General features: G+C 39.8%; 1 long non-coding RNA gene across 1 annotated transcript in view; it reads left to right on the top strand.

Moving 5' to 3' along the window:
* Nucleotides 1–16,998, top strand: part of LOC113460015 (uncharacterized) — an 83,915-nt gene that overhangs the window by 65,968 nt on the left and 949 nt on the right. The window contains exon 6 of the long non-coding RNA XR_003381641.2: nucleotides 16,314–16,412. This is a non-coding gene — a long non-coding RNA (uncharacterized LOC113460015). The remainder of the gene's footprint in view (nucleotides 1–16,313; nucleotides 16,413–16,998) is intronic.

Here is a 16,998-nt window from a genome sequence, read left to right as displayed (position 1 = left end):
ATGATAAATGGAACTCCAGGGCAAAACTTAACAAAAGAAAAGGGGCATCATGGGGAAAAAATAACCTTTCCTTTCAACCCACACTTCTTGCCTTCCTTCTCCAATATCCCACTCTCTTTATTTAGGAAAGTTTGATATTGCTAGCTTTCTATATTTTATAATGTATTGAATCATTTTTATATATCACTTCAGGGCTGTACTACCCATCCTTCTGTCATCCTCCACTAGATAACAAGCAAGCAAACAGATTTCTTTAAGGACATAATATATGTCTTATCTTTTTAGGAGGGGATTTAAGCTATGTGTAGAAACCTCTGTCATGGAGAAGTGAATGATCGCCTTGGTTAAGCATTTTTTCTCCATAAATAAATGTGAACAATTTTGTCTTTGAATATCTATGAATGAATGCTAGTTTGGATTGGTTTTAGGATAGTGAAAAGCCCTCTAGGGTGTTAAAACCTTTAGTCTGAAAGTACTTGTTAGAGTCTTGAACAGCAGGAGGGAAAAGTTCTAATAGGTGACCATAGAGTAGAGCATGTTTTCACATGCCCCAGAAGTATCAGTGTGGAGCAATTGTATAGCAGATTTGATCCAATTTCACATGAATGGAGTGATGGCTGGTGTTTCAGAGAGCAGAACAGGGCTCCTGTAGTGAAAACTACTAACTAATTATATTTTCATGTGTGGCCTATTTTATAGTTCAATTTTCCTGAAAGGCTTAAAATTTGATTTCTCAGACTCAGGAGGTTAGTTTGGTTAGGGCTTTCCTTTGGAAACCGATGGACACCTGGCAAGCTTTTTTTTTTTTTTTCTGCGTCATATGTGAGCATATGCTACAAATAAACCTTACAAATAAACTATTTTTAAATGTGATAATGAGTTAAAGACCAGTCTTAGCCACCAGTGTTCAATGTGAATAAGTGAACCACAAAAGACTGAGGAGCTTGTTATGATGAAGTGCCTGGCTACAGTTCACTTCGGTCCAGAAAATGTGTTTGTGGTGAGGACTGAAGTGGACAGGATGAGTTTAAGCATGCATGTGCATAATTATCTGAATGTGCAGTGGCCTGGCCATTCTGGGTGCCTCCTGCTCTGAATTACAGGCTGGTGTGCCCCTCAGTTAAGTGAGTTGAAGATCTGAACAGGATTTGGCTATAGAGAAAAGAATAAATTCTAAGCCCATGTTTCTGACTATATAAATATTGAAGTTTAAGCTGTCATAGATTCATGTTATTCACAGAAGGCATCTTCCTTTCAGTAGGGCCCATGTTAGTATTTTCTGTGAATTGGATACTATAAGGAGATTATTTTATGAGTTTAAACCCATTCTGAAACAAACTGTCACAAGGGAGCACGATGCAGAAGCTGTCCAGAGATATCAAAAGAGAAAGATATTTAGACAACAAGATTTTCCAAAAGGAAAACAAAACTCTGTCTTGAATCATCAGTACATAATCATGAACAGACACGTTTTCATAACATCTTTGAAACAAATCTGCCATATGAGATAAAAACATAATATACAAAGATGCTGTGGCAAAAGCTACTTCAGTGTAAGCTGGATCCGAGAAGCTGAGACAATATTAAATAACAGTATTAACATATAAAATGATATTGCTGAGAGAAAGGAAAGGGAATTAAGGAGGGAAAGAGAGAGAACATGCTGCCAGCAGTGAATTGAAGTGAGATAGAAAATAGGTGAGAATAATACAGGACAAAGATTCTCACAGATGGTGGGAGTGTGTAGGATGGTGGGTAAATGCTCCAGAGAGGAGCAGGAGCTTCAGAAAAGGGGGAATGGCAATGCTAACTTAGTGGAAGGAAGGAGAACACAACAGCAGAAAATAATTCCACATGCTGTTATATGCTTGTTTAAAACTGGCTCTGGTGTAATTTATGGCATGTCTGTGCCAGTCATCTATGAAGATCTGGGTTTTGGTTTTGTAGGGGCAGCTGCTCAGGATCTCAATAGTTCCCCCACATGAGGATTGCCTGCTCAAAAAGAACTGCAAATAAGCAAATTTTTTTCCAAATATTTTCAGGAAGACAAAATTCCATGGAGAATGTGTTCATTTTAACAAGGTCACAGGTTTACCAGCAGGACTGCTCTGAGACTCATCTGGCAAGAAATTGATTGTTTAGCACAGGTCTTTTTGTCTGCCCCAGACTCCTCACCTGCTCTCACTTTTTCAGCCAGCTGGGACTTCATTACCCACTTCTGTATTGCTGGGCAGAGTGCCTTACCTTTTCTTGAGTCATAGTTCAGGGCATCTGTTGGGAGAAAAGGGTTAAAAGCAGAAGAACGGTGAGGAGGATGGTGGATTTGCTCCAGTGACCCTGAAGCTGGGAATGCCAAGGTCTGGAAAGTAACAGTGTGAGAAACCATATGTTATGCTTGCTGCTGCTTATGCCCTCTCTGTTTTGAGGAGCAGAATTTCTGTGTAGAGATAACATAGGTGTTTGCAGACTTGGAGGTCCTTTCCCAGACATGCTTGAGCTCCTTGTCTTGGGTCAGAGATGAAAGCAGAGAACATAAAAAGCAGAGGTGATCACAGCATGGAGGTTAACTGTGTCTGTGTGTGACTCTGACAAATAGGTGCAAAGAGCAGCCCTGCCAGCCACTGGGCTGGACTGAGCCTGACAGTGCCTGTGTCCCCATTGCCTGTGTCTCTGCAGCCGGGCACCCTTCCCAGCCAGAGAGGTAAGGAAATACATTTACTCTTTGCATTGCAGCTGTGGTGTTTTTGTTCCCCTTACTCACCAGTGTGTGCCGATTCAAGCAGCGCCCAAAGTATCAGTTCAGCTCTGGTTTAACAGGACAGCCCACATGTTTGTTTCAGCCAGCCTACAGTAGAGTAGGGCGGAAAGAACTGACTGAGAAACCTGTGCAGGCGCAGTCTGCCTGTGGCAGTTCCTCAGTGCCAACTAACCCTCCAGCTTGGGAGCTCCCCCCTATCCAAATGGACAAAAAAACCATATTGGAGTTTAAATACCAATATTTCTGGGTGGAACATGCCTGGGCTTGTCTGGGCCTGCTGCTTGACCAGAGGTGCAGCTGTGGTGGTTTCACCTCAGAGACACCTTTGGCTGGCTGGATGCTGCAGCTGGTGCTTGGGACAAGGCCAGGCATGCAGGAGCTCAGGTTTGCCTCTGGCGGAGAAGCTTTAAGGTGAGGTGAAGGAAAGGAGTCGGGTTCTGCTGGAGGGTTTCCATCCAGAGCTTTATTCCTGGCACACAGGCCTCTGAACGCAGCAACAGCTCCCACAGAACCACAAACCGCATGGTTGCCGTGTCCTTTAACCCCGGGGAGAGGGGAGGGAAGGGGTAGGGACCCCACCGACCAGGTAAGGGGGGGGAGTCTGAGGCGACAAATGGCACCTGGATGGCCCAATGTCCCCAGGGCTGAGAGGCATCTTTTGAACTCTGCCAATCACACGACGCCCTTGCTGGCATACCGAGACTGACGGACAGCAGTCAACAGGAGGCAAGGGGAGGGGAAGGGAGAGGGTATTGGCACACTGGGGGAAAGAACCGGGATGACTGAAACAGGCTATTACATCACACTGCAACAAAACTAGACCTCTGTTTAAGGGACTTGATTAAGATTTCCTGGGGATCAGTACATGAAACCAAAAGTGGCTTTTGCATGATACATCCTGCCATCAAGACCAAAGAAAATTTAATTTGTTCTTACTTTGAGGAATTGCTTCCACTCTTCTCCACTTCTCTCTTCTCAAGGATCTTTGAGATGTATGATCTCAATGAATATACAACACACACTGTGAGAGTAGCTGTCAGCAGAGATGGCTATTCTTCCTAAGAAAGTTTCCAGGAATTCTTGAGAGGATACAATGAAGTAGACTAGTACAATGCAATGAGACATCACACAATGAGACAAAGAAAAGACAATCCAGAAACAGCAAGACAAAGAAAAAAGTCAATTAAAAGGAAGAGATTAACCCAAAAAGGAGGAGGCCTCATAAGCAGTTTTTTTCGTGCAAAGAAATATCCCACAGAAGAGAATTAAAATATGTTAATATCTCTGCATAGTGCTCCAGGGATGCTGGGTAATTGTGACTGGGAGGCTGGGAGAGAGGGTGATCGCTCTATTAGAATGTGGCCCACACTGTGAGAAAATAATAATAAATGGATTGCTGCTTCTTCAACTCTTAATTTAATTTAATTTAATTGCATTTAATTAATATGATTTTTTAATCAAGAAGCAAAATCTAATGTATGATAATAACTCTGCTCTTCAGGAGAGCCTGTGAAAATTGTGCATCTTATTTGTAGATGGTACCAAAAGCTGCTTAGTCTGGGGGATAGATGCCATATATTTCAAGGATATGGAGTTCTAACTCTATGCAGTTTGCATTCTCATTAAAATTTCTCTAAATATTTTTTAAATTGAGGTAGAATTTATGAGTGAAATTTTTAGGTTTTTAAAGCAGAAATTGATATATAAGCTTTCTTTTTTAATTGATGTATTTCTCATTTAAGAGAGAGAAATTACCTGAGAGGTAAAGTAACTGTTCATCAACTAGCGACTATCTTTACGTAATTTTGCCAATTTATTTGTGTATGTCCAACATTCAGGTTTAATACATAAATTATTCTTTAAAGCACTCAGAAAACCTAAAATCTTATTCAGATGTTTATTTGTTTTAAATCTTCTCATGTTATAAAGTCCAGAACTCCACATTTGCATAAAGAAATATATAAGAGGCTTCCATGAGGTGCCCAATACCTAAACTAAAATGCCACAACGCTAAATAAACTGCTTCACGTCATGTGCTGTAGTATGGACTGCATGGTTCCACTAACAGTGCGAGTCATCTATGATACTTGTCTTCTTTCCTTCAACAGAGTGAATGATATACACCTTCAGAATGCTAATCAAGTCTGTAGATGTGTTCTGCACTTGCTGCTTTTGCTGGCACCAAACTGTAAATTTCCATTGCCAAGGGGCAAATACCACCTCCACATTTGAGAAAGTCTTTTCTGACTGCGTAGAGGAACATCCTGGTGGGGACATTCTGGCCTATAGCTCCCACAACACACTTTAGGTTCCTGTTCCACATGTCCCACTTATCTGAAGATAAAAGATCTGTATAGAGCTGTATTATGTTTTCTGCAGGTGTCAAGGGTGTTACTAAAATGTTAGAAGAATATTAATAACTGAGTACTCAGTGCTGAGACAATTTTCGAATACTATCCCTAACTTTTTTTTCTTGTTGATATTTAAGAATGCAACTTTCAGGCTTGATTTTGATTCTATTTGTCATATTGCTGCTTTTCAAGGTATCTTTTTCCTATACTGATGTATTATTCTTTAGTTTGAAAAGCAATTTCAAGTCCTTGAGGCTCATAAGGGATTTGAATCCTTTGCTGACTAAGGATGTGATTTAAATAAATGCTCATCATTAAAGGTACGCAAAAGCTGTGCTACATGGGAGCCTCAATAAGCTCTAAGTGGAATTTGGTGCTATAAAAGCACAAAGATATTTTGCACAAAAGGGCCATTCTTGGAAAGGTTTCACATGAAGAAGAAGAAACAAATAAGTGCAGGCAACTGAACTTTGAGCTGGTCTTTCACAATCCTCTCTGTGTCCTTTTATTCTTTGTATATTTAAAAGAGGTGACTCAATTACCATGATACTGAACTGTGAACAAAAAATGGCTGAACACATCTTGTGCTCTCTGGATGTAGCAGACCAGCAATGTAGGTACCTTCAGAGCACAGGTATGTCTGAGGACCTGCACAGCCAGGCTGACCTCTGGCCTCTCATTACCCCCTCAAGTTAGAATTCTATTCTCTGGGTAAATGCAGCATTGTTTCGTGGTTTGTGCTGCTTCACCCCCACCCCTGCCAATGTTTTTGTTGTCTCTGCGGCTTCCCAGAGCTGTCAGCAGCAATTTTGGCTAGTCTTTGAGGACAGCACCACTGTATGCCTGGCACCAGGTGAAGCAAACTGCAATAAAATGTTCTCAACAGCTTTGCTGAAGAATTCCTCTTACTGTTCTAAACAGAGGGAGGAGAGATTGGGATGCCAAACAAAGGACCCAGCCACATGCTTGTGCACTGTTTTTCGCCCTCATGTTTAACACTGTTTTCACAGAACCACAGAATAGTTTGGGTTGACAGGGACCTTTAAAGGTCAGGTAGTCTAACTGTCCCACAATGAACATCTTCAACTCTATCAGGATGCCCCTTTCTTTTCTGCCTGCAAGATTCATAAAGCCAGAGAGTAGGCAAGGAAGTCCCTCAGTTACAGACTCTCTGATTCTTCTCCTTGTGACACTTCAGGAGCTACTGCTCAGTGATTTGGGTCCTCAGTGACAGCAGTAAATCTTGTGCTCATCCCTCTGCTCTAAAGTGGCATTGGGAGCTGCTCAGCTGCTTCTTCCTCTCTGCCTTCATGTCTTGGGTCCTCTCTGCTCAAACTCCCCTCATGTTCTCCTCTACCCCGTGTTTAATCTGTGTGCTCCCCACAGTGCTCAGGAAATCTACAGTTGCAGTTTCATATTGGTTTCTTTCAGCTTCTTGCTCTCAGTCTTAAAATCTCTTGATGCTGCTGTGACCAGCACTAGTGGGAGAGGAATTGACTGTGTGATTTGTATCTAGATCATAAACCCATCTATTTCCCAGTACTTTAAATGCATCCCAATGGTTCCCTAGGCTAATAGTATTTTGACCCTGGGCTTCTTTAGAAGCAAGGTTTCTGTGATGCTGTCTTTTCGCTTCTGTGTCTACAACTTGGGAACCACTTGGTCAATGTCAATCACATCTGCCAGAGAGGCAAAGAGGTCAGACAACACATTCACAGATAGATAGATTCACACTTTCCTGCCTATGTGTGGTACAGCTTGACCTGTGATCTTTGTATGGAAACAGGATTCCACCTTTTCTGCCGCTGTATAGATTTAATTTCCAAGCCCAGATGTTGCATCAGAGATCATGAAGAGTTTCTGTGTTCCACACTGCAGACAGGAAAAAAGTATCTTAAAATCCTTCAAGTTTTATGCAAAAAAGAAGGAGAAGGAGAGGACCTAGATTTCTGGAGGGGCATCTGTGACCTCCCCAGCAGCATGCAAAGCTTTGCTTGCAGCTTGCACTTTTTCAGCCACAAAGCAAGCTAAGCAGAAGACACAAATATGTTGGAAACTCAAGTTCATTACTTCTGCTGTTCACAGATATTTATCTGAAGCAATGAAAGCACATTTCCTTTCTCCTTTCTTCCAACTCATAAGGTTTTACCTTTGCACTGAGCTGGCCCTGATCCTCAGCCTGTGCAATATTTTGTTAGAGACTATAACTGTTTTAAAGGCTGAAAGTCAAAAGCTCTTGAGATTTAACCTCAAGCAATGTTTTGTAAGGAAAAGGGAGACTCAAAGGGGTTGAATGAATGCCAGAATTAGATATTAGAAGTTGAATTTGCTGAATTATTATGTATAAAAAAAGTTTTCTCTCAAGGCCTATAAAATAGTATTTGGAGTATTAAAACATCTCTTGCTTTTTGAATAAGTAGGTAATGAAAAGTGCATTTTAAAAGCAATGATTCAAAATATTTCTGAAACATGTAATCTATAAAGTATATGTTTTATAGGAAATGTATTACTACATAAGGGTTCCTTATCTTGGGCTTGAGCTTAGAAAAGCCGTGAGAAACAAGCCCAAGGTGGGCTGAGGGTAGTTCAGGATAAATTTGACTTTGTGCCTTGCTAGAAAGTTGCTAGGCAGCTCTCTTTGCTAAGCAAGTTCCAAGTATTTGCATTATAAGTTGAGCACCCAGACAAATCTTGTGAGCAGTGAGAAAGTAATTAGTTTTGTCTGTGAAGTCAGATGTGCTGAAAAAAGAGCATAGGCCCATAGCATGAAGGCTGAGGATGCTGAATTTGCTCTTTGGTTAAAAATCTATTTCCTTGGTGCTCCTTATACTTGCAGGGTGGTTGTTGCATGAGGACCATGTTCCTGGTAGGAACAGGTATTGTGGGCAGGTCACCTCTCTTCCAGCATGGCCAGGAAAACAACCTGTCTGGGCTCTTCATCCCCATCTGTGTGTGGAGACAGAGGTGCTTGAACACTCTCTGTTGGTACCTCTGGAGGTCAACAAGGAAATAAACTTCCATTTATATAGGTGCAAAAGTAGTTGCACAGACAGGGAAATACTAATACAGAGGAAGAAATTATGTTTATTTAAGTTCAAAGAAAGTTTACGGATTCACTCACTCTTGTGACCTTGACTTTGTGAAATTACCATTCTTTCATTTACAGTTTATACCTGCGGACAAAGTGTGCTTATAAAGACCTACATATCTACAGTCATTTTCACATGCTAGATTATGGACAGATATAGAGTTAGTATCAATATAACAAGCAAAAAAGTGCTGGTAATGAATAAGATCCCCTTAGGGTAGAAAATGAGAAAAGGTGTTTCAAGACTGAGAGAATAAACAAGAAAATTATTTGCCATTTCTTTGGGGTAAGTTAAGTATTAATGTGATAAGAAAAGGGGGAAGGAAGGAAGGAAGGAAGGAAGGAAGGAAGGAAGGAAGGAAGGAAGGAAGGAAGGAAGGAAGGAAGGAAGGAAGGAGAATAGGTTCGATAACAAGTTATCAAAGAACATAGAATTTATTTAATAAAAAAAATATTACTTAAAATTTCTAATCAAGCGTAACCAGATTGCAAGCAAGGAATGTGTCTATCAAGATCTATCCCTGATGTCCATCAGTACCTATTATGAGCAGGCCACAGGCTAATGATCCCTGTCTCTCAGACATTTTTTACCTCATTTACAGATTCTCAGATCTACCACTCCCCTCCTTTCAGCACTGCTCTGGGCTCCTCAGACACGTGCAGTCTCCATGTTTTAGTGCACTGGCTTGAAGTCATTCTTGTTTGGATGTGGGGCCAGAAGGACTATATTCTGCAATCTCTTTTCATATATCTCCACCTCCTGAAAAACAGAAAACAGGAGAAAATAATATTTGTATATATTTTATATATACACACACACTCAGATATGTATATGTGTATTTACATACATATATAAATATATGAAAAAGGATATAAAAAATGCAAAGTCCAGCATTCCAAAGTTGAGCATTCAAAAGTTAGGTAACGTCAGGCTGAATTTCTCAAGGCATCCTTAAATTTGCCTCCTGGTGAATATGCATTATGATACAGCTTTAATTACAAGGTTGCATACTATTACTGTTCCCCAGGACACCTGCTTCAGCAGGGCACAGGATGGATGGTGCTCACTTAATGAGCAGCTATTCAATATGTTCTTTTATCCTCATTGCTTGGCGTTTGGCCTCAGGCCTTATTTACTGCACACTGCTCAGACTTGATTCTAAAGACAGAATTATTCATTTCCTACTTGACTGTTCTGCAGTTCTCACTCTATCTGAACACATTACAAACTTTAATGAATCTTTACAATACCCTAGGAAGAGCAAGGTCCACTGACCCCCATTTATAGGTAGAGACCTGCAACATTTCCACTTATCCTTGGTTTTAACATTTATTTCAATTGCTTTTTCTTCCCTGCTTTCAAGAGAAACCTTCTTTTACAAGTTGTTTTCCACATTTTATTTAGTGAATGTTGTGGCTGAAAATTTTAAAAAGCAGTGCAATCTGAGATAGCAATCCCAGACAGAAAATTCTGGTGCTTTTGACAGAGCAATAAGCTCTCTCTACAGACTAACAGCACTCTCTCTAGATGGGAAAAGAGTGGCAGGTGCCACTTCAGTTACAGAAGCTGTAACTTTTAAAAAAGGCTCAAGCCTTCCCTGAGCAGCCCTTCCCTGGGCTTCACCACAGCTTTGTCCAGCTCCTCCAGCTGAGGAGCTGGTCAGTGTCTTCATGGTTTCTTCCCTAATTATATAATGAACAGATTTGCTTACAAAATCTAAACCTTATAAAATAAAATGAAATTTATTTTAAACCTTGGACTCCGCATACCTGTTTCTAGTAATGTGCAATTTAAGTCACCTTTTTCTAGAAAGAAAAGGAAAATGGGCACAAAAAAAAAGAATCTTCCCTCTCCTTGCTTAAGCTCATCTATTTACCACATAAAGCAGAGAGCTAAAATAAAAACCTGGTGATAGGCTATCCTGGGCCAGTGAAATCCAATATCCTTTGGTGAATTTTTTGGCTTAACAAGGTGGCAGTTTGCAGGTGCTTCAGAGAGATTAACCTCCCTAGGAATCACTGAGACAGAATGGTAGAAACAATAGCAGATAGAATCTCTTTGTTGTGCAGCTGGATGATGATTAAAACATTGACAAATTACTTAAGCATTGATTTGGTTTTTTGTACTTTTTTACATATAGATATTAAAAAAAACCCAGCTGGGTAGGTTGGGTTTTGGGTGAGTTTTTTTGGTTAGTTACTTTAACTGAACAAATTCAGCAGCCAAGTTGCGATTAACTGAAGAATTACTGGCATGAAAGATGGGAGCCTTTGAACATCCCGAACCAGGTGACCACCTTTTTTAATAAGTAGTAGTTCATAGCATGAGGTTCAAAGCCTGTACAAGAATATATTCTTTTTCTAGACTATGTGAATCTGCCTGTATCTGATGCTGCTGTTTTGAGTTCAGATGTAAACTCTGATACTGTCAGGTTTAGCATTCGGACACATGAGTTTGGAAAGGAGGATCTGTTTGAAAGTCATGAAAGGAATCCTGGAGAGAGGACCCCAAACCAGCCCTACTCTCTGTAGCCTTTGTGTAAAGACTTTGTAGTTGCTTTGGTTTTCCAGTGGAAGAATTCTTCACTTCTCTTTTGGCACTGAAGATACAGTGACATTTTTTTAGCTTTGGTAACTAATGAACAGTGTCTTCTGAAATGCCATAAGATCAAGAGGAGAACTTTGGGTGAACTACATTAATCAGGACTGTATTGTTTTCTCTTTTCCAGTTCATGGCATATTCTCATTTATTTCAGTTTACAGTGCAAGATAAATGGGCAAAACACAATTGCAGGAGACAGAAATTTCTTTCTTCTCTTTACTTATATTTGTTGTATGTACATTCTCCTTCTATCTGTCCTGCTCCTAGGCTTAAAGAGAAATTAAATATGTCCTGAGGGACTGATGGGAGAAGGAAAATTTGTTTTCCTTTAAACAAATATACATACAAAAAATATTATTTGTAAATATTTCTTAGACTTAGAAATTTCAATTAAAAATTAGCTGTAGGATAAACATAATTTGATTTTCAGATGGTTCGAACTTCCAGTTGGAACAAGAATTTTAGATGAGCTCCATCTCCTTCTGCTGTGTCCCATTCTATACAAATCTTCCTTTTGACCCTCTGCTGAAATTCTTTTCAGAATGGTGGCCCATTAACTTTTGTTTTTTAGTTTTCCTTTTTTTTTTCTGCTTGGAATATTAACAGAATGTTTTTAAATTATGGGTTATGTAACCTGCTTAGAAAATAGCATCCATTTGAATAGTAATATAATTTGAACTGCTTCTGTACTGTTAATTATATTATAGAGAATCACTGTGGTGAAGAAAAAGGATTTTGCTCCATAAGACTTCCTGGCATTTCATGGTCCTTCACCATCAAAGAAGTTCACACCCAGTTAGTTCAGCTAGCAAAGAAATGGCAAAATAAAGGGATAGTGATTGACAGGAACATGGAAATTAAAAAGCAACTTCACTGCACAGGTGCTTCACTGTTCTGCTCTTCCCTTGATAAGCCTGAGCAAGTAAGTGCCTCCAAAAGCCATGGGTTATTCTTAACATTGATCACCTTCCTCTGCTTCTCTCATTACTTAAATCTGTAAGATATTTGTCCCAGACTTTGCCATGAGAATTTCAGAGACTCCATTTGCAAGGAGCTCAATCTATTCTCTGTAATTAATACAGTTCTGAAACCAGATATGACTGGTTTTTATTTGAAAGGGGAATATATTAATCTGTCACAATACTTTTTTTTTTTACCTAAGCAACAAGAAAAAGACAGACTCTAGGAAGGAAAGGGAAAAGTTCTTGTCCTTGTAGTTGCCCTCTGGGTTTGTTCCAAATAAAAAGATTCAGAAAGTACTCCAAAAAATCCAGTTATTTCAACATCAATTATCTTCCTGTGGTGTTTTCCCCATCCTGTTGACTGGTGGTACATAATATGGTGCCAAAAAGTCGTCAGTCTGGCAGCTGGGGTGGTTTTGTTTTGTTTTGTTTTGTTTTGCTTTGCCTTGTTTTGCTTTGCCTTGCCTTTCTAACACTGATCCAGTAAATATTTGCTGGGCCATTTGTACCATCTGCCATGCAAATGTTAGTCCAAGGAAGAATGGCAGACAGGGTGAAATATCCATGTTAAAGCTCTATTTAAAGTGGAACTGCTGGTGCCAGTGGCAGGAAAACTGTGAGAACAAGGAAGTTAAGCAAGAAATACAGAGCGGAAAAGGAGAAAGCCTCTGCAGCTTCTGTAAAGAATCATCTGTTTCCTTGCACCTCTGATCAAAAGTGGGGATCACACATTTCACATCCTTCTCCTTCCTCAACATGCAGTGAATGTGGGAAACTAAGGACCTGCATTTGAGTAGCTTGGCACTAGCAGAAGACAAACTGTTTTGGCTCAATTAGAAAACAGAGACTTTGCCCAACATCTGCAGTGAAAGATACAAATTTGTGTAGCTCAAAACAGCTACTTTGGTTTCTGTCTGCTGCTTCTGTGTGCTCAGGGGCTGCTGTCTGACTCAGAAACTGGAGGAGTTGTGATTTAGAGCCAAGATGGGATCATCTTGGCATTTGAGAGTATTGTTTCAAACAAAGCACCATGAGATGCTCTAATGTAATGAAATGCCCATGTTGACTCAGGCCAAAGAGGAGAACCTGTGATATTCTTATAAGTACCTGGGTTTTGATCCCCTCCTCTATTGTGTGAGTCAGCTCCTCATTTAATGCAAGAAAAACTCATTATGTTTCTGCATACTTTTCCTTTTAATGAAACCCGCTTCCTTTTGAGTTTCTTTGTTACTCACTGGATCATTTCAGATGAACACTCTCAAAAAAGTTTTAAAAAAAGACACAAGCAAGTACACCTTCCTTTTGTTTGACCTGCAAGGCAGAGAGAGGCAAAAAGACCATGGTATCGATTTTTGGATGACACATACTTCACCACAGGTCAAGTCAGTGTACAGAAAAATGCATGGATCTGTGTAACACAAAAGGAAACAATAAAAGGTGATTTCCTGGGCATCAACCACTCACTGTTGGCATTGCTGCAGCTATACAAAACCCTGTGTAGTCCTGTTGCTTGACCTTCAATCACTGTAACAGTGATGCTTGGTTAGAAAAGCACCAAATTTCACTTTGTTCCATTGTAACATTCTCCACTGGCATTTGTGATAGGAATGATTGCTGTCAGAGAAAATTAGGTGTCAGGATGCTTGGACAAAGCATCACAGACATCCACAGTGTTAGGAAATCACATAAACAAACCAACAATGTCATGACCAGTGTACATTAATGGAAGAATGATTGTTTCAACAGGGTGAAATCCAAACAACCCTCAAAACAGAAAATGTCGTTCTCCTTTCACAAAGGGATGAAATTATTAGCAGTGTTGTTCATATTACCAGTTCCTGATCATGTGTTTCCAGCTAATATCTGATGCATTTTTGCTATTTCTGGTCATTTTTCTTCACTTTGTGAAAACCAGAAGGTTTCCATTTTGCAGCAACATGCAAAGTACCAACCTTCTAGCTCAGCTCACGTCCGACGAGGGTTCATAGATGAAGCGACACCAGTGAGCTCTTTTCATGTTTCAACAGAAAGTAAAACCAAAACCAACTAATCCTTCCTATTTGAAAAAAAATACAGCAAATCAAAGTTTGGAAAGCCAGGGCTAAAAGACCTTTTTTCTTCTGTTGTATAAACAATGAAATTGTTTTCCATATGCGTGATTGCATTGGGTTGATAATTCCCATTTTGTGTGCACATGACAGTGAGAGAAAGGTTTAATTTTTTCTTTCCCATCCATTGTCTCAGTGAATTTACTGATTCCCTCAAAGCTGAAAAATACAGATTGTACTGTAGGAAGGGAAATCAGGATGGCTTTCTTGCTTCCAGACTTCCTGTGCTGCCATGTAGGTTATGCTTGGCTGCATTGGAATGGAGAGTGCTGTGTGCTGTATCAGTGACAGAGTTACTGTTGTGGATTTGCAAAAGGACAGTGATGTGAATGAATCTGAAACTGTCATCTTTTTATTGTTCTTTGAGACAAAAGGTAATTTTTAAGTCAGTCCCACGTGTCACTCATGTGTTCAGCATTCACTGCAGCACCATCCATTTGCTACCTTCACCCAGCCCTGAGGACTGGGAAGCACAACCCTGGCAAATGGAAAGCATACATTAAAAATAATGAACACTTGTTTTTCAGCATTCCAGAGCATTTTTTTCACTGATATATATGTACAGGCTTATTTATTTCAATTTAATTTTGTTTCTGCTGTTTGACCTTCATAATAGATATAGCAGCTATCAACTATTAATTGATTCATTATAAAAGTATTGACTAATCACAGGCATGGAAGAAGGTCATTGCTCAGCTGATTCCAATTTTAATTCCAAATTATGCTTCTCACTATCCTGATTTAGTGAGCTCCCACTATATTCTTTTTGCCTTGCTACAAGAGGGATGCATCTTCCTTTCATTTCAAGCTGATTGACAGTCACTTTCAGGCAGGAGATAGCAACTGCAGCAAACTCACATTTTTGTCTTCCTTGTTTGCCCCAAGTGAGATGAAACTATATAAAGGGAGTTTATTCTCTGAAATCACTAGAGCTGAGACTTGAGGCACTTGGTTTTCTTACGTGCCACAGGACTGCCAACCCTGGCTTTTTCATAGACAAAATTTTGCATGCTTTTCTGAAAGGAATTTAAGTTTTGGAAAAATGAGACGTATTTCTGAAAGTACTTGTGTAATGACCAGACATAGCAAAATGGCTTTCCTAAAGGCCATATTGCTATGTTATAATTTGCAGTGTCACTGCCACTGGGACACTATAGATGTATGCAGTGCTTAAAAGGGCCTGCATAATTTAGTGGCTCACATATATTTTATTTCTCAGAGCAATTGCCTGTTGCCTGGGGCAGAGGAGAAATTTACTATATGAAGCAATAAATATAATGTGTAATTGTGTTTAAATATAAACTCATATTTTCATGTTTGTTTATTTTTTAACTGGTCAGCCTGAAGGTAATAGTTAATTAAAAATTATGTCTGGACATCAGGAGTGACTTTATGAAATTCTAAAACATGTCTTGATGTACACAATCTGTTGATTTGCACATGCCAGTTTTTAATTTCCTCACTCTTTTCAAATATCTAAGTTGGGCATGAAATGAACACATTATGTCAATTGTAGAACCCCACAAGGTGGTGAAGTATCAGAGCATTCAGCCATGTCAAAGAGAGATGTGTGTTAGGACAGACAGTGTTGTGAGGGTCAGGTAGGGTGTTTGGCACTGGCTCTGTGCCACTTCTGCATGCTTGTTTTGCCTTTCAGACAGAAAGACCTCAGAACAGATTTGTTTGGGACAGGTTCCAACATTTATATTCTCCAGGTATGTTCTCACTCTCTGCAGCTGCCAACTTGGGGCTTGAGAAAAGTCTCTCCCATTCCTCACAATGGGAGCGGCTGAGAGTGTGGCAAGGTTTCCCCTGTTCAGAGGGCACCTGCTATCCATCATCATCACATCACTGGGTTTCTAGAGGTGTGCATGCTTGCCTTCTCTGGTTGGGCCATGTGGCAGAGCAGTCTCTTGCCAACAGTGCAGAGCTTTGGCCAAGTGCCAGTCCTGGACCTGGCACACAAGAGCTGTGCTTTCAATGTTGAAGGCACAAAGAGAAAATTGCAAGAATTCTGGCTCAGTTCCTCTGGCGGGGCAAACTCAAGGTCTGGGATTGATGTGCCAGAACAGGATGGGGTTTTCCAAATGGCATGCCAATGCAAGGGAAGGGGTAATTTGTGCTATCTTCATGAGGTAAGTTGACTGAGTTAGGTTAAACAGTAGTATTTCTCAGACTATTCTGTTTCCTGATATTAATCAAGTATAATTAATCTGCATATAAATGTTATAATTATGATGGAAGATAAAGATATGTGAATTGCAACTAGCTTATTTTTTTTTTCTGCAAAATCTCTTGAGAAATAAGTTCCTTTTCTAGGGGTTGGTTTGGTTTCTTTCTTGAAAGTCAATTTTCATTCATGCATCAGAAGATGGGGGAAGGTGACTAAAGTGATTTCTGGCTTTTTTTTTCTTTGTTCATACATTTGCCTTGATTGAATCCAGTCAGTGGGCAAGCCACAGATGACTCAGAGGATGTCTGTGTGGAAATAAATGCTGTTGCTGGAAGGAAGTGCTTCTGAAGGAGGGGAATGGGAGCTTTGTGTAAGTACAACTACTCACATCCTGGTGTGCCTGAAGCTGTGGGCCTCGGTCTGATACACATTGCAACCTGCAAGGCAGATCATTTAGCAGCTGATGGAATTCGTTAGAGTACGACAATGATGGCATTTGTATTGGCATCTGTCTAGCAGCAAATGTTTTAGTTTCGTGCTAAGCATGATCAAGCCAAACAGGAATTGATTATAAACTCAAGTCAATATTTTGCTGGCAAAAGTAAAGTATTCAGTGAGAAAAAAGTGGCCACTTTTCAGCAAAACTTATTGTAATGTATTATTAATGCAAAGATGATCAGATAAAAACTGTAACTTGGCAAGCTGTCAAAAACCCAGAGTGAATCAAAAATTTATAAAACACTTTTGAGTTAAAACAATCCTATTATAGATCCTAGCAATCATTTTTGCTGAAGCACACTCCTTAGATTATTTTACTGTTGAGACATTACTATACAAGGATTTAGAGCTTTGAAGATTCCCCCTCTCTCTCTCATTCTCTCTGTTTTCTTTTTCAATGGCATAAAATTAAAAATGAAATTTACACAGTAAATTATTTAGTTTCAGTTCACATTTGG

Source organism: Zonotrichia albicollis, chromosome 4, assembly GCF_047830755.1.
Source record: "Zonotrichia albicollis isolate bZonAlb1 chromosome 4, bZonAlb1.hap1, whole genome shotgun sequence".
In the NCBI taxonomy this organism is placed as follows: Eukaryota; Metazoa; Chordata; class Aves; order Passeriformes; family Passerellidae; genus Zonotrichia; species Zonotrichia albicollis.
The sequence above is the reverse complement of the archived record's forward strand: the minus strand, read 5'-3'. Positions and strand labels throughout refer to the sequence as shown.